Source organism: Schistosoma mansoni, chromosome 2 (genome assembly GCF_000237925.1).
Source record: "Schistosoma mansoni strain Puerto Rico chromosome 2, complete genome".
NCBI classification, from domain to species: domain Eukaryota; kingdom Metazoa; phylum Platyhelminthes; class Trematoda; order Strigeidida; family Schistosomatidae; genus Schistosoma; species Schistosoma mansoni.
The window spans coordinates 6,867,672-6,880,471 of NC_031496.1; positions in this window are offsets into that span (position 1 = coordinate 6,867,672).

Sequence of the window (12,800 nt, forward strand, 5' to 3'; positions counted from 1 at the left end):
TAGTGTCTTATGAATCTAGGATTCCTATTATGCTATGGTGATACTGGGTTCCTAATGAAGTGTTACTCTGTACAGATTAAACGTAAAATATATGCCCGTCATTTTTTGTCAGCAAAACGTGGGTTGATGGTAATATATGTGTTGGTTCATTGTGTAAGTATTACAACAAAAATTCTGTATATACTTTACTTAGTTTGTATTCTCTACTCTTGAATTCGTTTCTTCATAGATTTTGTACATACTAATACCCTTAGAAGTGATTGCTTTTAAAATTATCTGTATCCATTGCCATAATCATTGAAATTTCACTAAATTCTAGTTTTTATCATAGTATTTGGTTAATTCATTATTTTCTTTCTGTATATATTTTGTTTAGGTCCTACTCTCACTAGTTTGTTACATTTACGTTATCAACATCAACAGCCGAATCAACAACAAGGTCAATTTCAGTCGATCTCTGGACTTTTAGGCGGAGGTAAAATTAATCCCAATGAACATGTTTCATTAAGACCCACGGTTATTAGTAAAACTAAGCCAGTGACTTCTGCGACAGATGTTTTCAATAGTAAAATATCATCGCCATCATCAACGGTTTTTGAATCACAAGAAAAAGTTGATATTTTGAATTCTGTAAATCCTCAACTAGTCTATTCCCCATCCTTGATAACACCAAACATACCATGCACGTATGTTGGCTTGTCGTCGAATTATCCTACTTCATCAACTACTTTCAGCTCAAGACTTCCTAATCAGGTGTTAGATTATTGTGTTGAAAACTCGTTAGATACATTTTATGTCCCTAATTCTCTACAGACTTGTTCAAATACAGTACCCTCATCTATCTCATCATATTCTTTACATTCCAATTCTAGACTTAATAATTATGTTATACAACGTAATGTACAATTAAACCAACCACAGACTAGGACTTTATTTGCAAATTCAATTAGTTCCCAAACGAATGAAACTAGTCCTAATTTAATACTATCTTCTTCCTCATCCTCTTCGTCAACACCCACTTTACCAAGTAATCGTTATTTTGTCATTCGACCAAGTGCAATTGCACAAACACCTAATTTAGTGGTTTGTGCTAAACGCAGGGATACATATTCCACATCTAATATAAATAGATCTTCTGAAGATGTATGATATTATTATTTCTATTTACTAATTCGCCGTTTTTGTATTTTAAAGTATTTTCCTTCAGTATTCCATGTTTTCCTGTTTATTTAAAGTTTTCGTTGTACTCACTCTCTCTCTTGTCCTCCCTTCTTGACAATACAAAAGCAAGTCTTGTTGGTATGTAGTTAAAATCTATTCTTCCCGTAATTTTGCTTCTTTTTTTCTTGTTCGTAAGTTATGTTCAGCAAAGATACTACTTTTACTGATATTATTGTCGACACTAATAAAACTATTGTTAGTATTAGTAACAACTTGCGGTTAATCATATCATTATCACTGTCAAATCACTTTTTCTTTAGTGAATTAATTTTGTACAAACGGAAAAAACTTCTAGTTGTTTTCGCTCTTGTTCTGTTCTTTTTTCTTTTTCATGCGAACGACCAATCAGTAAATAAGCTGACTAATATAATACTTTTGACCGGGAAGAGATAAAAAGCTTGCTGACTAATGTATGAGTGAATAATCCGTTGTCCAGCGATCTCTACTTTTCTCATTGTCCTTCATTTAAACTTCTCACAAATGTCATTTTCGGATAATATTTCATGTAAAGACCATTTTATACTCAAGTCGAAGTCCAGTTCATAAAGATGTCCAGTGTGATATTTATGTTGTGTTTAAATGTGATGTACAAATAGATGGTATTCATGTTGTCGTGGGTTATTCCGATAACCATGGTTATTATCACACAAATTATTTAAGAAATTACTTCTCACTGAAAAAATATTTGATCCCTATAAGTCATTTTGTGTTAAGGTCACATTCAATTGCAGTTCAGAGAAAGTTACATTAGCAAATGTGACGTTTCATAAGTGTATACGGGGACATAAGTCTCATATATTCTAATGTTTCATACTATCTATTTAAGACTTCAGACTGTAGTATTCAACTGGAAGGCTTCTGTTTCAGTTTTATTGTACACTCAAGTTATCGTTGTATGAAAAATACGGCACCATGAAGAGTAGGCGTGCTTTATGAAATCGTCGCGTTATCTTACAAGACCTTCGTCATGTGCCAATGTAACATGACTAAAACAAATGTCCAGAGTTGTCTTTCGCTTGCCTCTCTGCTCTGGGTTTGTAATCTTCCTGCCGTTTGAAGTTTCTATAACACTCAGAGTTCCTAGTATTTGTTGATGAGATCCCACCTTATGACCATTAAATTAATTTTTACCCACATCACTATTATGTAGTCTAATCTTATCAAAATAGAGTGGTTTGTTACTTAGTTTACAGGATGTTAGTCCATTAATCTGTAATTCTGTGTTGAGTATTAAGCTCATTGGGGTCCTTGTTGTTTTGCCTTTAGGTTTGATAAATCATTCATCTCCTCCAATAATTCTAATTTTTATCATCCTTGATACACTCTAATATACTGGAGTTTAATTTGCTTTGTTTTTACCCCTTTTGGGGCATAGATTGTCTACCAGGGGTCTTCAAATATCTGTTCCTGTTTTCCTTTCGAGCTGTTGACTAATGTCTGTCTTGAATTCTCATCGTAATGTTCTATATGGTCCACCTCTATCCTTTTTGCCTTGAAAACCTCAAGTCGGGGGTCGCCTGAATATGCACTTTGATGACTTTTCAGTCTTCGCACCTTCCTCGAATCCTTGTTTATTAATCATGATGCCGAGGTACGTAAAGGCTGATTGCCGTGTTTCATCTCAGGTTCTTGCTTTCTCGTAGTATGTATCGGACCAGTTAATTATCTAACTCTAAGATAATATCTTCTCCAAGCCATATGATCCCAAGAATGGGAAGCACTATCAACGGATGAGTACTAGACAGATTTCAGGAGCATTATTCACAAATCTGTCTGGAAATGCTTGCAATGTTGATGCGTAATGCAAACCTCAGGCGAGACATGCGAATAAACGCTTACATAAGACAAAAGCATTACAGTTTCAAGAAACATCTGAGTTCTTAAATTATTTTCACCTCTGTGGCATTACCTAGAACACAGAAATCCTATAGAAAGTGTTGTGTCGGCTTTATATGGAATAAGTTTAAAGGTTAAAATTATACTACGTATCTGAAAAGTCGTAGGAAATGAAATATACTGCTACAATTACTTTTCAAGGAATAACTGTGTTCTTGACGAGCAACGAACGTGGTTCTACCGTGCTGGATAGTTTAGTTGTATCCATTCACAAATAAACAACTAAAACTGTAAAACATTTGGTAAACAAGAAGTTAAAACTGGCAATGGATAATTGCTTGTCAGTTGTAGTAAGCGTCTCAAACGGGGTCGAGACGTACTTGAGTTAAAAAAGCAACAATTTGAGTCGAATTGTTCAAGCATACTCAATTGATAGTTGTAAAACTTACATGACTGCAGCCATAATTGAAAATCAATTAAAGCGAAATAGCTTTCAACCGAGGAATAAAAGTGACCAGGTCACACATAGTGCCTATTGTTGATGAACTATTAGGATGTCTATAGGAAAACACCAATAACCAACCGTAACTTTCCTTGTATTCGTTTTATTCCAACTTACATCCCATGAAGTGGATATGTTTAACTATGGTAAATTTATGGAAGGAATACCAACGGATTTGTTTTCGACCAAAACATCGTCATTAATTTTGCGGTGTGTGCTCCTCGACATTGGTAGTATACAACACCAATCAGAAGTGGAATACATGGCAGCAGAAGGCTAAGAAGTTCGAGTTGAAGGAAATAGAGAATAACTGTGAATTGGAAGAATCATGCAGAATCTGAAGTACAGTTGATGGAAGATTCTCTAATGAAATATTTAGTTTATGGTTCTCATACTTTACCAAGATATTTTGTTATTACATATTGAACGGTAAATTGGTTGTCCTTACCTAAGTTTCGTTCATAAGAGTTTCACCGTCGAATTCATGAATGGTCCCAGCTAGATCTCTGTTAGAAGTCTGGAACCGCTGTATGGTCGATTCGTCCTAACATGAACCCCTTGAATAATGCGCATTTACGACCTCTCAGGTCGAAGTAGAACTCAAAACCTTCGGCCTCATGCGCGAAAACTCTATGCCGAGCGCTTTTAGAACGGGAAGCTTAGTCCCAACCTAATTTACTGTGTCATTACTCAACAAAGTACCATTTTCGATCCAAGGAATATATTCTGAGCCTAACGCTCGGTAGATTAGCTTTCATTTTTCTTTGTATCCGAATTAATAATTAACTTTGTTTTTGACTAAGCTAAGTATTCGGTCTTTATGGTTTTCCACTTCGAGGCTAGTTTAGGTGTTGCCAATGCTAGATCCTCATAATTCACTTGGTAAACGTCTTATTTTTGCAATTTTACTCTAGGAATTTGAATTTCTCGTTTTCGCACCAAAGGCGCTAATTTTTACCTACAGATTGTATTCCACGCTTGGAGGGACCTTAAATGTTATTGATCCATTTCGTCTTCTGGTACGCTATCTTGTTATGTTTCTTGAGGAAATTTTTGTACTGTATATGCACGCTCGAGTTGTGTGATAGTTCGTTAGTTCTTTTAGCTTATTATGGAGTGCGCCTTCCCCTCTGATGAACCTCATCTTCTCCCCCTAGTTAGCAGGGCCGGGACGGAGTGGGATAGTTAGCTTTTCTGTTGCTGTGTAGCTAAATTTCTTTGCCCTTACCGGTTTTTGGTGACATCCTAACTTTTTCAAACATAGCATTAAGTACATTCTAATTTTTTATAACACCCATTTTTATTCGTTTTGTTGGTTTGGAGCACTTTTTCACAGTCGTGAATTCCTGCTAGAATCCATCTTACAACATATTTCACCATGGTCACCAAGAACTCATGTATGGGGCTTGGATGCCGTCTTGCAGTCACCTGTGTGATCCTACGTAGCGAATGCAAAAGTTGGTTTCGCGAATCATGTGCGCATTTTACAGTATCTGCTTACAATGAACCTAGTAAATCAGATCATATTTGACGTGAGACATATACAGAATGAACTCTGAGAGCTTGCTAAGCAACATCGTCATTCTCTTAACAAATTGTTAGCAACTTTGAAAAAAGAAAGTCATGGAATGAGTAAACAAACAAAAACGCGCTCAGAATCGAAAAAGGTAGTCCTCGACAACGTGAAAACTGATGGGATACGCCTCAACACTAGCGGAGATATTCTAAATTTCAGCGCCCTCATAACATCGACGGTGTTAAAGTCTCTCAGAAAGCTTGTATTCCAACCAGGCCATTTAAATTCAGATGTTGCTCCAGACACTCTATGGGCGACTAGACCCCTTCAGCGGCGATAAAACGGTTACCGTCGAAAATGCTGAACAGCCCAGGTCTTGTAGAATAATCAGCTAATGAATTGAATGTATAGTCTACCCCTTAGAGTGTCCATTTAGTTAGTAAAAAGCACCAGAATCCCAAACGCAACCCAACTGTCAGACAAAAAGACCCCAACCCAAAAGTACCCGAAAACCTGGGAAAACGATCATGATTCGAGAATACTCCCTCTTTATCATGGACCTTTAAGACATTTCTGACCTTTTACTCAGTCTGCAGGACAGAAATGTCAGGATACTCTGAGGAGAGCTGAACAGGAGGCTCAAACGTCTAGAAATTGAGCCAATGACTGTATCACGGCTTACCAGGGGTAGGGTTTCGAGCAGCGAATTTATTCAAGACTCCCTTGAGTAACGTTCACTAACACTGATGATGTAGAGGATGTTCTGCTGGCCTGTCTCTTTCTGAAACGTAACGAAGAATCTGACGAGTAGTTCTTTAGCGAAAATATCAATGTTCAAGCCGTCCTAGAAAACACAGACACTGAATATGCAGACTGTGATATTGTAGAGTGAAAATTATCAAAGCAGCCCTTGAAGCTGAAGAACATGTTGGCTCAACAACTTGTGTGATTAGCCATGTAGAGCGGGGATTCCAGACCCTGGCTAGTGAAGTTTGCGCTCTCACCTTTGGTATAGGACTAAATTAGCAGACAAATCTATCCCGAATCCGAATAGATCATTCTTACATACAACTGTCTTTGAGACAATCTGGAATTTTCTTATTACGAGGTTCTTGCGGCACAAAACTCCGCCTGTAGCTCTTCCGGGGGTTACTGCCGGTCCCAAGCCCGGGCAAAGGAGGAGGGTTGGGCATGGGGTTAGCGACCCCATCCCGTAGAAAACCAACTCGCTAAAAAAAAACGCTAACCAGAAAAAAATATTCAAACCATTTAAACTCTGCCCTGGGAGTAGAAGGAATAATTATGACGTCTCATGATGAAAGCCGAGTTCCTTCGGAAGTCATGAGGTCGATGCACCTTCTTACAACCAGAGCGACAATTTTTATAGGTACATGGAATGTCCGAACAATGTGGGAGACCGGGAGAGTCCTCCAAATTGCTGAAGAAATGAGAAAATACAACCTGGAGGTGCTTGGAATCAGTGAAACACATTGGACGCAGGTTGGACAACAACGACTATCTTCAGGGGAACTTCTGTTATACTCCGGTCATGAAGAAGAAAATGCCCCACATACACAAGGAGTTGCATTGATGCTGTCCAGAAAAGCACAAAATGCACTTATAGGATGGGAATCTCATGGACCAAGGATCATCAAAGCCTCCTTCAAAACAAAGAGAGAAGGCATTACAATGAACGTCATCCAATGCTATGCGCCGACCAACGACTACGATGAAGACGCTAAAGACCAATTCTACGATAGGCTGCAGTCGATCTTCGAGAAGTGCCCAACCAAGGACCTGACCATTCTGATAGGAGATTTCAACGCCAAGGTTGGAAAGAACAACACTGGATACGAAGACGTCATGGGACGACATGGACTGGGAGAAAGGAACGAAAATGGTGAGAGACTTGCAAACCTATGTGCCTTCAATAAACTGGTCATAGGTGGCACCATATTCCCACACAAAAACATACACAAAGCCACTTGGATTTCACCGGATCACACTAAACAGAATCAAATCGACCATATCTGCATCAACAAAAAGTTCAGGAGGACGATGGGGGATGTGAGTACCAGAAGAGGAGCTGATATAGCATCCAATCATCATTTGCTGGTCGCCAAGATGAAACTAAAACTCAAGAAGCACTGGACAATGGCGCGAACAACATCACAAAAGTTTAACACAGCCTTTCTTTGAGATGCTGACAAACTCAACGAATTTAACATAGCCCTCAGCAACAGGTTCGAGGCCTTTCATGACCTACTCAATGGAGAGGGAACCACCATAGAGAGCAGCTGGAAAGGTATCAAGGAGGCAATCGTTTCAACATGTCAGGAGGTTCTGTGCCAAAAGAAGCACCATCACAAGAAATGGATCACTGTTGGTACACTGGATGAAATTGAAGAAAGGAGGAACAAGAAGGCAGCAATCAATACTAGCCGAACAAGAGCAGAAAAAGCCAAGGCACAAGCCAAATACACAGAAGTAAACAATCAAATGAAGAGGAGCATCAGAACCGACAAACGTAAATATGTGGAAGATTTAGCAATGACAGCGAAAAAGGCTGCAAGAGAGGGAAACATGAGACAACTGTATGATACAACCAAGAAACTTGCTGGAAATTACCGTAAGCCAGAAAGACCAGTGAAAAGCAAGGAAGACAAAGTAATCACCGACATTGAAGAACAACGCAACAGGTGGGTAGAACACTTCAAAGAACTCTTGGATCGACCAGCTCCACTGAACCCACCCACAGACCTCCCAATCGATGTTGGCCCACCAACAATTGAAGAGATCAGCATGGCCATTAGACAAATCAAGGGCGGCAAAGCAGCGGGACCAGACAACATCCCGGCAGAGGCACTGAAGGCAAATGTAGCAGCAACTGCCAAGATACTCTACATCATCTTCAGTAAGATTTGGGATGAAGAACAAGTACCAATAGACTGGAGAAAAGGACTTCTGATCAAGATACCAAAGAAAGGCGATCTCAGCAAGTGCGATAACTACAGAGGCATCACTCTTTTCTCAATACCACGAAAAGTCTTCAACAGAGTATTGTTAAACAGGATGAAGGATTCCGCAGACGCCCAACTTCGAGATCAACAAGCTGGATTTCGTAAGGATAGATTGTGTACAGACCAAATCTCAACTCTACCGATCATTGTGGAACAATCAATTGGATGGAATTCATCACGCTACATCAACTTCACTGACTACGAGAAAGCATGTGATAGCGTGGACAGGACAACACTATGGAGGCTTCTTCGACACTACGGCGTGCCTGAGAATATAGTCAATATCATACGGAACTCCTATGATGGACTAAACTGCCAAATCGTCCACGGAGGACAACTCACCGACTCGTTTGAAGTAAAGACCGGTGTTAGGCAAGGTTGCTTACTCTCACCCTTTCTCTTTCTCCTGGTGATCGACTGGATCATGAAGACGTCAACGACTGGAGGAAAGCACGGAATACAGTGGACAGGCAGGATGCAGCTGGACGATTTAGACTTCGCAAATGATCTGGCTCTTCTATCACAATCGCAACAACAAATGCAGGAGAAAACGACCAGTGTAGCAGCAGCCTCAGCAGCAGTAGGTCTCAATATAAACAAAGGGAAAAGCAAGACTCTTCGATACAATACAATACAATATGCACCAATCAAATTACACTTGACGGAGAAGCCTTGGAGGATGTGGAAACCTTTACATATCTGGGCAGCATCATTGATGAACACGATGGATCAGATGCAGATGTGAGGGCGCGTATCGGCAAAGCAAGAGCAGCATACTTACAACTGAAAAACATCTGGAGCTCAAAACAATTGTCAACCAACACCAAGGTCAGAATTTTCAATACAAATGTCAAGACAGTTCTACCGTATGGGGCGGGGACGTGGAGAACTACGAAAGCCATTATCCAGAAGATACAAGTGTTTGTCAACAGCTGTCTACGCAAGATACTTCGGATCCGATGGTCAGACACTATCAGCAACAAGTTACTGTGGGAGAGAACAAACCATATTCCAGCGGAGGAAGAAATCAGGAAGAAGCGCTGGAAGTGGATTGGGCACACCTTGAGGAAATCCCCCAATTGTGTCACAAGACAAACCCTCACATGGAATCCTGAAGGTCAAAGGAGAAGAGGAAGACCAAAGAACACATTACGCCGAGGAATTGAGATAGACATGAGAAGAATGAACAAAAAATGGATAGAACTAGAAAAGAAGGCCCAGGACAGAGTGCGTTGGAGAATGCTGGTCTGCGGCCTATGCTCCATTGGGAGTAACAGGCGTAGGTAAGTAAGTAAGTAAGTAAGTAAGTAAGCGGCAAACCCAGCATTGACAGGGATGTTACCGACCTTCCGACAGAACGGTATTTTCAGATATTTAAACTTCACTGTACTAACTACATTAAAGACAGCTTTGTTTGCAACTCAACGGGACTGTCAGAAGTAAACATGGGCACTGACTTGGTGAATCGAAAACTTCAGCATCGAAACAGGAACACTTCTCCTGTCATGTGTATGTTTCATCCTGCCACAGTGATTGAAGCGGCTTCAGCCTTGGAAACATTGCTTAGAGTGTTCTCACATTTGTTAAGCCGAGGCATGGCACCAGAAAATTGGAAGCTAGCTCATACTACACCAATTTTCAAAGGAGGTCACACAGAGAAACTTCAAGCTACCGGGCCGTAGCACTTCTCTCAATACGCTGAAAAATTATGTACTCCCTGTTATGCGACAGTCTACGTGGTTGCTCACAATGAACAGACTTCTTTTAACTTAAACAGCATGGTTTCTGAAAGAACCATTCTTGTATAAGCAGCATGTTGACCGCGATGGAAAACAATCCTTGATAGCAAACAGGAATTCGGTTTCATTTAGTTTGACTTCTCGAAACCTTTTGATAGGGTCAGTCATATATATCTTACAAATAAGTTCAAGCGATTGGGCATCAAGACACCATTGATTGATTGGCTTACTTCATATCTAAACAATCGACCTTTTTTTGGTCAGGGCAAACGTCGCCTTTTCTAAGGTTACAGGACGTACAAAAGTAGTCCACGAGGCTCGAAACTAAGAACTCTTCTTTTTTTAGTTAATATAAACGACTTTCTTCAGCAGGTCTCATTTGATTCGTCACTTTTCACTGATGATGCGAAACTCCGGTAGAACGTTTGCAACCAAAATGATCAGCTGGTACTTCAGGAAGATCTGACTTGATTTTACACTTGGGTGGACAACAACGGACCTATCTTTAAGAATTTAAAATGTAAAGTAGTTTATCTGAGACATGTTGTAGATCATGAATACAACCTAGATATTTCCTTTCTAGAGGTGTCTCAAGTTGGAGAAGACTTACGAGTGATGGCACCTTATGATTTGAAGTCTTACGCTAACTGTGACAAAAATGCCTTTCGAGCAGACCTTACACCAGTAAAGTTGAAGCGCACTTTCGACCAGTTCGCTAACAGAACCTTCGGCTTGATCTTCAGCAGTTTTATTCCACCCCGTATAGAGTATGGGGATATACTTTTTCCTTCCTCAATCCGAAATGACTAAGACATACTGTAACATATTCAACTGTGAGTCACCAAGTCGGTTTTGAAACTCGAATTCAGGGCTTGTGAAGAGTGCCTCAAATAACTTAACCTTTATCCGGTAGAGTGTAGGTGTCTTAGAGGTAGTCTTCCTAAGACTGACAGCATACTAAACACTTTTGGACATCCCCGTAGATGCCTACTTGAGCTCAGTTCCCAGATGAACCTTAGGGGTAACAACTGGAAACTGAAGACACAAATTACAAATAGACTGTAGGCACACATTCCACTCCTTGAAAGTAGTCAAATGCCGGAATTTTCGGCCGACTAAGACAGTCCAAACGACTTCCCAGGGGTCGTTAAGGAGAAAACGTGACTGATCACATGTGTCCTAGTGCAACATATGAAAAAAGCGACTAGGTACGACCCGGGATCTGAATCATCTTTACTAGATCTTATATTGACTCACTATGAGGATGACGTCGCGAACGTCCATTACATGCCACCCCTAGGTAAAAGTGATCATCCAGTTTCAACCTTTGACTTACACATAACTGTCAATCACGAGCACACGCCAGCTCAATGAAGATCTGAAATCTGGAAAGCAAACAGACAAGATATCATACACTCAGCATCGTCAACAGATTGTACAACAGACACAGAGTCCTCAATAGAAATTGCTTGGGACGTATTTCGAAACTTATACAAAAACGTTACCTCACCCCACATCATTTGGACTACGCCTAGGTGACCGAGAAACTCTCCACTATGGTGCAGTAGGGAGGTTTGCATACTTCTCCTTAAGAGAAGGAAAATGTGGGATAGATTTAGGTCATTGAAGACGATGAGACTAAAGCTCAGTATCGAAATGTTCGGAACACCTGTGCCTCGACCCTCCGTAATCTAGAAAGTTGTACGAAGTGAACATTGTTAAGGAATCCATAGAATGTCATAAACACATGTATTCCTATATAAACCAAAGGACAAAAAGAAAAAGAAATGATCCTTCACTATGGGGAGACAGTACTGCCTCATCATCAGTGGAGGACGACTTTGGTAAAGCTCAAGTATTCTTGATATAGGCAAATCCACTAGACCTGATGAACTGCATCCTAGGTTACTAAAGGAATTAGCTAAATTTGTTGCGAACCCTCTAAGTATATGCTTTCATTTAACACCATAGTAAATCCTGTCTTCAAAACAGGTACGAAACATAAACCTGAGAATTACCGACCCATTAGCCTAACTAGCCTGGTTGTGAAAATCTTAGAAAAGATTTTACGGAAGGAGCTGTGTTAAGCACCTCGATGAAAACCGGATACGTTAGGAGAAGCAGCATGGTTTTACAATAAGTTATTCTAGTTTCACTAGATTATTAGTCGCTCGTGAAAGCTAGTGCGCTCCTAAGGACCAAAATTTACCTGTAGACGTAGCCTACATCGATATCAGCAAAGCTTTCGACAAAGTGCCACACAACCAGCTGCTATATAAGCTAAGAAATGTCGGGATTGGAGACAATCTATTGATGCGGATAAAAGACTTTCTAGTTGGGCGCCAGCAAAGAGTATGGGTGGACCTCAAGTTGTCTGTCTTTGAAACTGTGCTTAGTGGATTCCCCCAGAGTACAGTTTGGGGCCAGTGTTATTCCTCTTGTACGTAAATGACTTCACTCGTCTACTATTGTCATCTGTCTTGCTACATGCTGATGATGTCAAGATATGGAGAGCGATAGAAAGTAAGGGTGATTGCTTCGAACTTGAAAATGACCTGGAGAAATTATCTGAATGGTTTCAAACCTGACAGTTGTCGATAAATACTTCCGAGTGTATTGTGATGCATATTTGTCATCAAGGTACAGATACATACACGATGAATAACACTGAGCTATCTGTTGTCCAGGCACACGATGACTTAGGAGTCATCGTTAGTCAAGACTTAAAGACTACTGCACACTGACGTGCAATAGCCGAAAAAGGCTTTAGAACTTTATGGTCAATACGTAGGGCTTTTAGTCATATCGACGCTAAAACTCTTTAGACTTTGTATAGTGTTTGTGCGTCCTGAAATTGAGTACTACATAATAGTGGCTAGCCATTGCTTAAAAAAGACAATGATCCATTGGAAAGGGTTGAGAGAACAGCAACTAAGCTGATTCGCCGAATAGCGAAGCTGCCGTAT